Consider the following 11,541-nt stretch of genomic DNA (forward strand, 5'->3'; position numbering starts at 1 on the left):
AGTTCTATAAGAATGCCAGGGGGCAACCTGGTGCTCTGTGACAACCTAGAAGGGTGGGATGGAGTGGCGGGTGGGAGGGAGGTTCAAGAGTGTTGGGACATACATATTCTTATGGCTGACTCACGTGGTTGTGTGCCAGAAGCCAACACAACATTGTAAAGCAATTATCCACCAATGAAAAAAAATTTTTTAATTATGTTTTGAGAGCCAAAATTGATCAAGTTTTGACTATTTCATTCAATCCATGCCTTGATGAAATAAGATTTTACTGATGGACTCTAAGATCCTTCCCAGCACTGGTATTCTATGGCTGTATGAGTCCATTCTTGGTAATATCTAAATAATTATTAGAGTCATAGAGATTTGTACTTTCTGGGGAAGAGAATCAATCAATAAACAAGCAGCTTTGTTTTTAAGAAAAAAAAAAAAAGAATGCCAAGGAGGAGTGAATTTCAAGATGAGAGAATGAATGAATGAAAGTTGCTCAGTTGGTGTCCAACTCTTTGTGACTGCATGGATTATATAGTCCATGTATTCTCCAGAATACTGGAGTGGGTAGCCTTTCCCTTCTCCAGGGTATCTTCCCAACCCAGGGATCAAACTCAGGTCTCCTGCATTGCAGGCGGATTCTTTACCAGCTGAGCCACAAGGGAAGCCCAAGAATACTGGAATGGGTAGCATATTCCTTCTCCAGGGCATCTTCCCAACCCCAGAATCAAACCGGGGTCTCCTGCATTGCAGGTGGATTCTTTACCAACTGAGCTATCAGGGAAGCCCTAAAGATGAGGGAAGGATGAGCAATGAGCTTCCGGGAAACCAGCAGTGGGGGTGCAGGGGATTGAGCAAAATCACAGGTTCTTGGTAACCTTCAAGGGTAGTTGAATGCTCCCCAAGAGAGATGGTCCTGGCAAAGAAGATGGATGGATTTCAGTAGGAATTATCTAAATCCCTGGGCACCTGCCCCACCCAGCCTCATAAAGGAAGAGTGGGAGGTCTGGAGCCTGCTCCCATTTAGAATATTGACATGGAGGAGGGCACCAGGACCCAAAGACTATGATGGGAGTCAAGGAATCCATACCTCTCTGCTGAGAGGCCACCTCTGCCCAACTCTTTGAGGTCGAATGAAATGAGTTGTCCTTGAAGTTTGATCAGCTCTCACATTGGGGAGGGCCAGAGGGCTATGGGAAGAGGAGAGTGGCCCTGAGGCTCTAGAGAAGAGCAGGAGGAGATGGCTGGGGTGGCCAATGGTAGCAGAATAGAGGTGACATTGGTCTGCCAAGTGGCTATCGCCGTGGTGGTGAGCTTTGAATATACACCAGCCCTTCCTGCCCACCCAGCTGGCACATAGAGGAGGACCTGCTCTTCAGCCTTTCTTACCCTACTCACAGAAGCTAACAGAGCCAGAGTGGTGAGGACAGTCATATCCTATTTGTGTCCAGATTCCTACCTCCTCACAAATTCATTTTGGTCCAAGGCTCACTTCTATCCTTTATTCACTTGCTCGGGTATTCATTCAAATTTTCAGCACTTGTTAACTGAGCATCTCTTATACCAGGCACACTCTTCTGAGCCCCAGGAACATAGCAGGGAAACAAAACAGGCATGAGCCCTTTATGGTCTGATGGGAGCTCTGGATATTAAACAAACACACCCTCCAAAACACATTACTAACTGAGATCAGTGCTGTGAAGAGGAAGTACATGGGTGGGGCGGAGGGCATGAAAGCCTTTGTCAGCAGGACTCAACTAAGCTAAGGGTTCAGGATCTTCTCTCAAGAAAGGCAACCTACTGAATAGAAGATATTTACAAACATTACCCCAGTAAGGGGTTAATATCCAAATGATACAAAGAACTCACACAACTCAGTGTCAAAAAACAACCTGATTAAAAAAATGGGCAGTGGACCTGAATAGACATTTTTCTGAGGAAGAGATACATATGGCCAACAGGCACATGAAAAGATTCTTAACGTTATGAATATTCAGGAAAAGACACATCAAACCCACAATGAGATGTCACCTCACACATGTCAGAATGGCTATTATCAAAAAGACAACAAATAACAAGTGTTGGTGAGGGTGTAAAGAAAAGGGAACCCTTGTGCACTGTTGGTGCAGCCACTAGGGAAATAGTAGATTGCTCAAAAAATTAAAAATAGAACTACTATATTATCCAGTAATTCCACTCGAGTATTTATCTGAAAAACACCCCACTAATTTGAAAAGATAAATGCATCCCTATGTTCATTACAACATTATTTACAAGAGTTAAGATATGGAAGCAACCTAAGTGCCCATCAACAGATGAATGGATAAAGAAGATGTGAGATACGTATATATAGCGGAATATTACTCGTTAATAAAAAAGAATGAAATCTTGCCATTTGCAATAACATGGATGGGCCTAGAGAGTTTTATGCTAAGTGAATTAAGTCAGATAGAGGAAAGACAAGTACAGTATGATTTCACTTATGTGTAGAATCTACAAAACAAACGAACACATGTCACAAACAGAAAGAGAGTCATTGACATAGGAAACAGATAGTGCCTGAGGGGAGGGGACTTAGGGGAAGAGAGGAATAGGTGAGGGAGATTAAGAGGTGCAAACTCACTGAGGAAACCAGATCTGAAAGAGACACGTGCACCCCAATGTTCATCGCAGCACTGTTTATAATAGCCAGGACATGGAAGCAACCTAGATGCCCATCAGCAGATGAATGGATAAGGAAGCTGTGGTACATATACACCATGGAATATTACTCAGCCGTTAAAAAGAATTCATTTGAATCAGTCCTAATGAGATGGATGAAACTGGAGCCCATTATACAGAGTGAAGTAAGCCAGAAAGATAAGGAACATTACAGCATACTAACACATATATATGGAATTTAGAAAGATGGTAACGATAACCCTATATGCAAAACAGAAAAAGAGACACAGAAATACAGAACAGACTTTTGAACTCTGTGGGAGAAGGTGAGGGTGGGATGTTTCAAAAGAACAGCATGTATACTATCTATGGTGAAACAGATCACCAGCCCAGGTGGGATGCATGAGACAAGTGCTCGGGCCTGGTGCACTGGGAAGACCCAGAGGAATCGGTGGAGAGGGAGGTGGGAGGGGGGATCGGGATGGGGAATACGTGTAAATCTATGGCTGATTCATATCAATGTATGACAAAACCCACTGAAATGTTGTGAAGTAATTAGCCTCCAACTAATAAAAAAAGAAAAAAATAAAAATACACACACACACACACAAAAAAAGAGGTGCAAACTTTTAGTTGAAAAGTAAATGAGTCACGGGTATGAAATGAACAGTATGGGAAATATAGTCAATAATTGTGTAATATTTTTGTATGGTGATAGATGGTAATAACTTACCATGGCGATTGTTTTGAAATGTATAGAAACATCAAATCACTATTCTGTGTACCGGAACTAACCTAGTGTTGCTGGTCAATTATACTTCAAAAACAAACAAAAAAATGGGTGGAGCTCAGAGGCACCTGTTGCACTGATGTCTAGGGTCAGAGGGAGAAAAATGAAAAAGGGCAGAGACAATAGTAAGAGGTGAGGGCTTCTATGCCAGAACTCAATCACATGACCCTAAGCCACATGAAACAGGGGAAGGAATTGTAAGGAAGCCCATGAAATGTTTGCTGGGCACTACCATTTTTTGTCACAATGCAGTTTGACTGATGCAGAATCAAATAGCACTCTGTCCTTTTCAGTTAAAGTCCTCATACCTCTGATAAAACAGCCTGACAGTCCTTGAGCCACCCCGGCAGCGCCATCTGACCAATGGCTCCTGCCTCCTCCACGGCCCTGTTCTCTGGGTGCTCCCCCAGTTGCTGGATGAGCGCTGTGCCCACTTGAGCGCTACACACACACTCATGCTGTCCTATGCAAATGAGGCATTTTCCTAAAGTACAGCATCCGCTCTCCAGAGGCCCCCTTTGCATGCTGCTTTTCATGACACTTAACTCTTTCAAGGTGGAAGGGACTCATCAGCACTGGGATGGGTGCCCAGACGACACTCCAGAGGGCAGGAGGAGAAGGGGTTGGTGCACACCCCAGTGGTGACCGTGGTTGGGTTTGCTGTCAATGCATTGAAACGTTTAAGTAGGGCTATGATATCCTGCTTTCTGTGTACACCCAGTCATGCTCAAGGAGTTCAGGGGAGAAGTGGTGAAGACACAAAGCATTGCTAAGTCGCTACCAAATACCCTACCACAGTCGGCAGGGTAATGGGCTCCCAAAGTCCACCAAGGGTCCCCTATCTCCAGAATGTGTTACCTGCAACAGGGACTTGGCAGATATGATTCTGTTGAAAAGCTTGCAATGAGGAGACTATCCTAGATTAGCCAGGTGGGAGGGTCCTAACTTTCCTCACATCCCAGTGCATCATGACATTGGTCACCTTGGTACATGACACTGGGGCAAACCAAGGGAATTTGGAGATACCTTTTGAGAGCCTGTTGGGAAAAAGGCAATTATATTACTATCTTCTTGATCTAATATAATTATGAGAATAAGAAGGAAGATGTAAAACAATGTATTAGGAAAGATATTAAACAGTGAATTGGTATAAAACATTAAAATGGAATCTCCCAGACTTCTTAAAATGAGAAATTTGAGCTTTCTTCAGTGAGCACAGCTTTTTAACATTGGACTTCTTGCATGAAATGACCACAGGCAATTCTCATTCAAAGGTCTTTTTCAAAATTTTTTAATTTTATTTTTTAAGGGTCTTTCTTAAAATTAACAGATAACATTATATTCGTTTCAGGTGCAAAACATAATAATTAGTTATTTGTATATTGTTAAATGTTCCCCACAATAAGTCTAGTTAGCATCCATCACCATGCATGGTTAAAAAAAGTTTTTTTTTTTATGATGAGAACTTTTGAGATCTACTCTCTTAGCAACTTTTAAACATACAATACAGTATTATTAACCATAGTCACCATGGCATCTGGTCCCATCACTTCATGGTAAAAAGATGGGGAAACAGTGACAGATTTCATTTTGGGGGGCTCCAAAATCACTGAAGATGGTGACTGCAGACATGAAATTAAAAGACACTTGCTCCTTGGAAGAAAAGCTATGACCAACCTAGAGAGCATATTAAAAAGCAGAGACATTATTTTGTCCACAAAGATCTATCTAGTCAAAGCTATGGTTTTTCCAGTAGTCACGTATGGATATCAGAGTTGGACTATAAAGAAGGCTGAAGGCCAAAGAATTGATGCTTTTGAACTGTGGTGTTGGAGAAGACTCTTGAGAGTCCCTTGGACTGCAAGGAGATCAAGCCAGTCAACCCTAAAGGAAATCAGTCCTGAGTGTTCATTGGAAGGACTGATGCTGAAGCTGAAGCTCCAATACTTTGGCTACCTGATGCGAAGAGCTGACACATTGGAAAAGACCCTGATGCTGGGAAAGATTGAAGGCAAGTGGAGAAGGGGATGACAGAAGACGAGATGGTTGGATGGCATCACTGACTCAATGGACATGAGTTTGAGCAAGCTCCAGGAGATGTTGAAGGACAGGGAACCCTGGTGTGCTGCAGTCCATGGGGTTGCACAGAGTTGGACACGACTGAGTGACTAAACAACAACAAAGGAGATGATAAACTTAAAACCAATTTTTACAGCCACATAAACATCTACAATGGCTTGAATGGTATGTAAAGACTCTAACATTCATTTACTTTCAATAACTATAATTACAATTCTAGTGATCATGAGAATAATGGGTTTAGAATCCAATCAAGCTGTTTTACTCCAAGTTTTTTAAAATCACACTGAAGTTAGGATTTGCAGAGAGTGTATATGTGTTTAGAGCAGGCATCTGAAGTCAATTTGGACACCATGAAAAGGGTACATCAGCTACAAATAGAGACCCATGTCCACTGCAGACGAAAGACAGTGATTCCAGACAGCCTCTTGGAGCCACACTCCGCCTGGGCTCCCAGCCTCCTGGGTCACCTCACCCCATGTTCCACACTGGGGGCTGTGTGCCAGGCTCTGCCTGCCACTCTGACCTTTTGTCAGCCGTCTGCATTGATGCAGCAGTAGATGCACAAGGGTGGACACCCCCTTTTCTGGGTCTCTCTCACCTGCTGTCCACCTGTGCCCCTCCTCGGCATCCCCTAACAGGGTCCTCCAGGGGCCACCAGCCTGAATGCTCCAGTTACCCAAGGCCCAGCTTGAGGGCTGATGGGAGCGATATCCTTCCCCACCTGTATCCTACTTGTGACATGCTAGCATTGAGAAGAAAGCAAAAAAAATAAAACAAAAAATGATTTCCTGCCCCCTCCTCCACCTCCCCACTCCCACCTGGCCTGGGTTCAAATACCCCTCTTCCATCCACAAATTGTGTAGCCTTTAGCTGGTGTCGGGGAGAAAGAAAACTGTCCTCTACCCTTCTGGTTCTTCTGATTGGTTTAAGAATTAAATTGAAACAAGACAAATTAATAGGAGAAAATCAATTTTTTTCATTTAATCAATTAATTTCATATGTATGGGACTCTCACATACACGAGAGGTTCAGAGACAGAAAGATAAAATGAGGTGCTTAACACCATCCTGAGCTAAGGAATGGGGTAGGAGCCTGGGGGGTTCCTAGGACAGGAGGGTCATGCACAGGATAATAAGTGTTACAAAACCAGGTCTATTTGCCCAACACACAGCAAACCAAACACTGAGATGCCAAGATCTGTAGCAGAGAAAGAGTTTGTTCACAAGGAAGGCAATTGAGATGAGAGAACAAGCCTCAGATCTCTGTCCCCCAAGGCAAGGGGGTTGGGATATTTATGGAATAAGCAGGTGGTCTTGGCATGGGGAAAGGTGATTGGAGGTAGGGGAAACGTGAGGTAACTGGTGTTCTGCACAGGTATGCCTGGGTTACATGCTTCTGAATACTCAAAACTGTAGGCACTTAGCATGATCTGAGGGTAAAGTTTTCCAGTCCTCTGATGTCAAAAAGTCATTCGTTAAACACCTATGTGCAGGCCCAGTTTTAGGGTCGTGGTCCCAGCCAGCCTTAGCTGGCTTGCACTGGAAAGAACTGACTCCAAGTTTCCATAAGTCAGCTGGGTTACGTGACACTGAGAAGATACGCCATCAACTAGAGAAAGCCTGTGCAGCAACAAAGACCCAGCACAACCAGAAATAAATAAATTAAAAATATTTTTAAAAAAACAAGAAATAAGGTAACTAAAGCAAGCTTAATCAGTGAAAGCAGTTTATAAGCAGAGGGGTTTTTACAAGCTCTTCCCCTGTCTGTTGCTGTGAAAGACAAGCTCAAGAATTCCTGTTCACCACCAGAATCCACCTGCAATACGGGAGACCCCGGTTCAATTCCTGGGTCGGGAAGACCCCTGGAGAAGGGATAGGGAACCCACTCTAGTAATCTTGGGCTTCCCTGGTGGCTTTGACAGTAAAGAATCCTCCTGCAATGAGGCAGACCTGGGTTCAGTCCCTGGGTTGGGAAGATCCACTAGAGAAGGGCATGGCAACCCACTCCAGTATTCTAGCCTGGAGAATCCCCATGGACAGAGGAGCCTGGCAGGCTCCATGGAGTCGCAAAGAGTCGGACACGACTGAGTGACTAATCACAGCACTAGCTTCTGTAAAGTCTGTGGGGGTATGATTTCATAAGACATGCAGATATTTGGCAATCAGAGGTTTGCCCTGACACATAGGGAAAAAAAATTTCTCTAGGAAAAATTCTCAGTTTAAGTTCTGCAAGTTAGTTAAGAGAGGAGCAGTAGTTTCTCTGGAGCCCACAGGGTCTTCACTGCCATTAGTTCAGAATAACCTGTATGCCAAAATAGTGTAACCAGGAAAAGGTTAATTTTGAATTCATGCTGGATCTGCTTCTGTGACTTTAACCCTCATCTTGCCACTTTTGTTGTTCAGTTCAGTCGCTCAGTCGTGTCCAACTCTTTGTGACCCCATGGACTGCAGCATGCCAGGCCTCCCTGTCCATCACCAACTCACAGAGCTTACTCAAACTCATGTCCATTCAGTCAGTGATGCCATCCAACTATCTCATTCTCTGTCATCCCCTTCTCCTCCTGCCTTCAGTCTTTCCCAGCATCAGGGTCTTTTCAAATAAGTCAGTTCTTCGCATCAGGTGGCCAAAGTATTGGAATTTCAGCTTCAGCATCAGTCCTTCCAATAAATATTCAGGACTGATTTCCTTTAGGATGGACTGGTTTGATCTCCTTGCAGTCCAAGGGACTCTCAAGGCTTTTGTTATTGGAGGCAAACATAATGACCTGCTTCAGGGAGATACCCAGAGCCAGTCTACCTGTGAAGGACTGTTAGGAAGTGAAACTAACACATCCTCCTACCTGAGGCTGTTCTAGGGGACATTTGCAAGGACAGAATAGTCTTTTTACTTTGTTTCTTCTCCTCCCCTCCATCTCTGATCCATAAAAGAAACTGGAATCCAGGCCCCAACAAGGTGATTATTTTGAGACATTAGCCTGTAGTCTACTGCAGCCAGTCACCTGGCTATCAAATAAAGTCCTTCCCTTGTCTTAACACTGAAGCCCTTGTGGCACAGTGGTAAAGAATCTGCCTGCAATGCAGGAGACCTGGGTTCGATCCCTGGGTTGGGAAGATCCCTTGGAGAAGGAAATGACAACCCACTCCAGTATTCTTGCTTGGAGAATCCCAAGGACAGAAAAGCCTGGCAGACTATAGTCCATGGGGTGACAAAGAGTTGGACACAACCGAGCTACTAACACTCACTCACTTGTCTTTACATCTCGTCTGGGATTTATTGGCCTATTGTGTGGCGGCGAGCAGAGTGAGCTTGGACTCGGTAACAGTAGCACATCTTGAGGAGGTCTGTCCTGAACCTACAGTCGTGACTTGACCTCCGTGAGCCTGAGTCCCACCCTCTGTGACATGGGGATGATAGCAGCTCCCCCAGGACGTTGTATGAGGATCCCATTAGGTGACGTGTGTGGAGTGCTGGCAGAGGGCCTACCAAGCGGAACTGCTGGTCAGTGCCAGTCCTTGTTGGTCACATGGAGATACACAGACACAAAGGCCACACACGTGATTACATTAGAGGAAGAGGCTGGTACCAAGTTTGACTGCTCCCTGCTCGAAGGCCAGTACTTGAGGGACAAGGGTTGGTGGAAAAGGAAAAGTTGGCCTCCTGCTTTATTCAGGAGGCCAGCAACCTGGGAAGGTGGTGGACTAATATCCTAAGCCCATTTCCAAGTTGTGGGTCAGAGGACAAAGTTTTAGATTGTGTGAGGTGGGGGCTGCAGGGTGTGTGATTAGCTCGGGCACAGTTCTCAAATTGGTTGGCCTCAAGGTGAAGTTTCAAGCGTCACTAATCTGGTTTCAGCCGGTCTGCGGTCTGTGTGACTGTGGTCAACAGTTTTTATCTGGTGGGGGTCTGCTTCCTCTTAAAGGAACTTAGGAATGTAGGTCAGGCCTTTATCTATATTTTTCAGGGAACTGGGAGTTCAGTGACTACTTAGTGGCTGGTCTGTCCTCTAAATTGTTACCAGCTATTCTTTGTTTCTACATCTCCATTTGGTTTTAGAAAAAGCAGGGGAACCAGAGACCAAATTGCCAACATCTGCTGGATCATCAAAAAAGCAAGAGAGTTCCAGAAAAACATCTACTTCTGCTTTATTGACTACGCCAAAGCCTTTGACTGTCTGGATCACAATAAACTGTGAAAAATTCTGAAAGAGACGGGGATACCAGACCACCTAACCTGCCTCTTGAGAAATCTGTATGCAGGCCAGAAGCAACAGTTAGAACCCGACATGAAACAACAGACTGGTTCCAAATAGGAAAAGGAGTACATCAAGGCTATATGTTGTCACCCTGCTTATTTAACTTACATGCAGAGTACATCATGAGAAACGCTGGGCTGGAGGAAGCACAAGCTGGGATCAAGATTGCCGGGAGAAATATCAATAACCTCAGATAAGCAGATGACACCACCCTTATGGTAGAAAGCAAAGAAGAACTAAAGAGCCTCTTGATGAAAGTGAAAGAGGAGAGTGAAAAAGCTGGCTTAATGCTCAACATTCAGAAAACTAAGACCATGGCATCCGGTCCCATCACTTCATGGAAAATAGATGGGGAAACAGTGGCAAACTTTATTTTGGGGGGCTCCAAAATCACTGCAGATGGTGATTGCAGCCATGAAATTAAAAGATGCTTAGTTCTTGGCAGGAAAGTTATGACCAAACTAGACAGCATATTAAAAAGCAGAGACATTACTTTGCCAACGAAAGTCCGTCTAGTCAAAGGTATGGTTTTTCCAGTAGTCATGTATGGATGTCAGAGTTGGACTATAAAGAAAGCTGAGTGCCAAAGAATTGATGCTTTTGAACTGTGGTGTTGGAGAAGACTCTTGAGAGTCGCTTGGACTACAAGGAGATCCAACCAGTCCATCCTAAAGGAGATCAATCCTGAGTGTTCATTGGAAGGACTGATGCTGAAGCTGAAATTCCAATACTTTGGCCTCATGATGCGAAGAGCTGACTCATTTAAAAAGACCCTGATGCTGGGAAAGATAGAAGGTGGGAGGAGAAGGGGACGACAAAGAATGAGATGGTTGGATTGCATCACCGACTCAATGGACATGAGTTTGGGTAAACTCTGGGAGTTGGTGTTGGACAGGGAGGCCTGGCGTGCTGCAGTCCATGGGGTTGCAAAGAGTCAGACATGACTGAGCGACTGAACTGAACTGAACTCTCCATTTTTAATAACAATTAATTCCTGAGTCAGCCATCTGAGACTCAGGGGAGGCCTGGGAGACTAAAGCTTTGCTACAGATGAGAGGTAGGTGGACATGGTGGAGCTGGGGTGGGAGGTGGTGCTGTCTCAGAAAGACCCCATCGAGTTTTGCATGGTCATAGTTACACACACACTGTAGACGCACAGACATTGAGGCCCAAAGCCACAGAAATTTCACACACGGACACATGGCACACAGGGACACACAGATCTGAGGGTCCCAGGGAGCTGCCCTGTCCAGTCTATTGTTTTACTTCAGTCTTAGCCCTCCTCCGGTCCCGCCCACAGCCCCCCATCTCGCTCCAGACAGGAGCCATCTAGTTGGAACTGGATCTAACCCACTCTTGTGGGAGAGCTGGCAGCATCAAAGGGAGCCCCTTCCACTTTGCTGTGCTGATGGTGGGGCCTTGCCTTGGTTCCCACAGACACTCTGGGTTCCTCAGCCCCAGGCATGAAACCCCATCACCCATTCCGTTAATTTTTGACCTGATGAAGTAGAGGTAGGAGGAGAGGAAAGGATTTTTCATCCATAATCCATAAACACACAGACACACCCACCAAGACACATGGAGACAGGACATAAAAACACCTACATTATGCTTACCAGCCACAGCTCTTTCTGCCTTGCAGAAGGGGCCCTAGCAACCTCTCAGATCCAAATCCTCTGAACTCCAAAATCAGGGCTTCCTATTTTATTCCTTTAGCGCTATCTCCACCACCATCACCATCCATCCCCACCATGACCACCATCACCAC

The sequence above is a fragment of the Cervus canadensis genome, chromosome 8 (assembly GCF_019320065.1).
Source record: "Cervus canadensis isolate Bull #8, Minnesota chromosome 8, ASM1932006v1, whole genome shotgun sequence".
Taxonomy (NCBI): domain Eukaryota; kingdom Metazoa; phylum Chordata; class Mammalia; order Artiodactyla; family Cervidae; genus Cervus; species Cervus canadensis.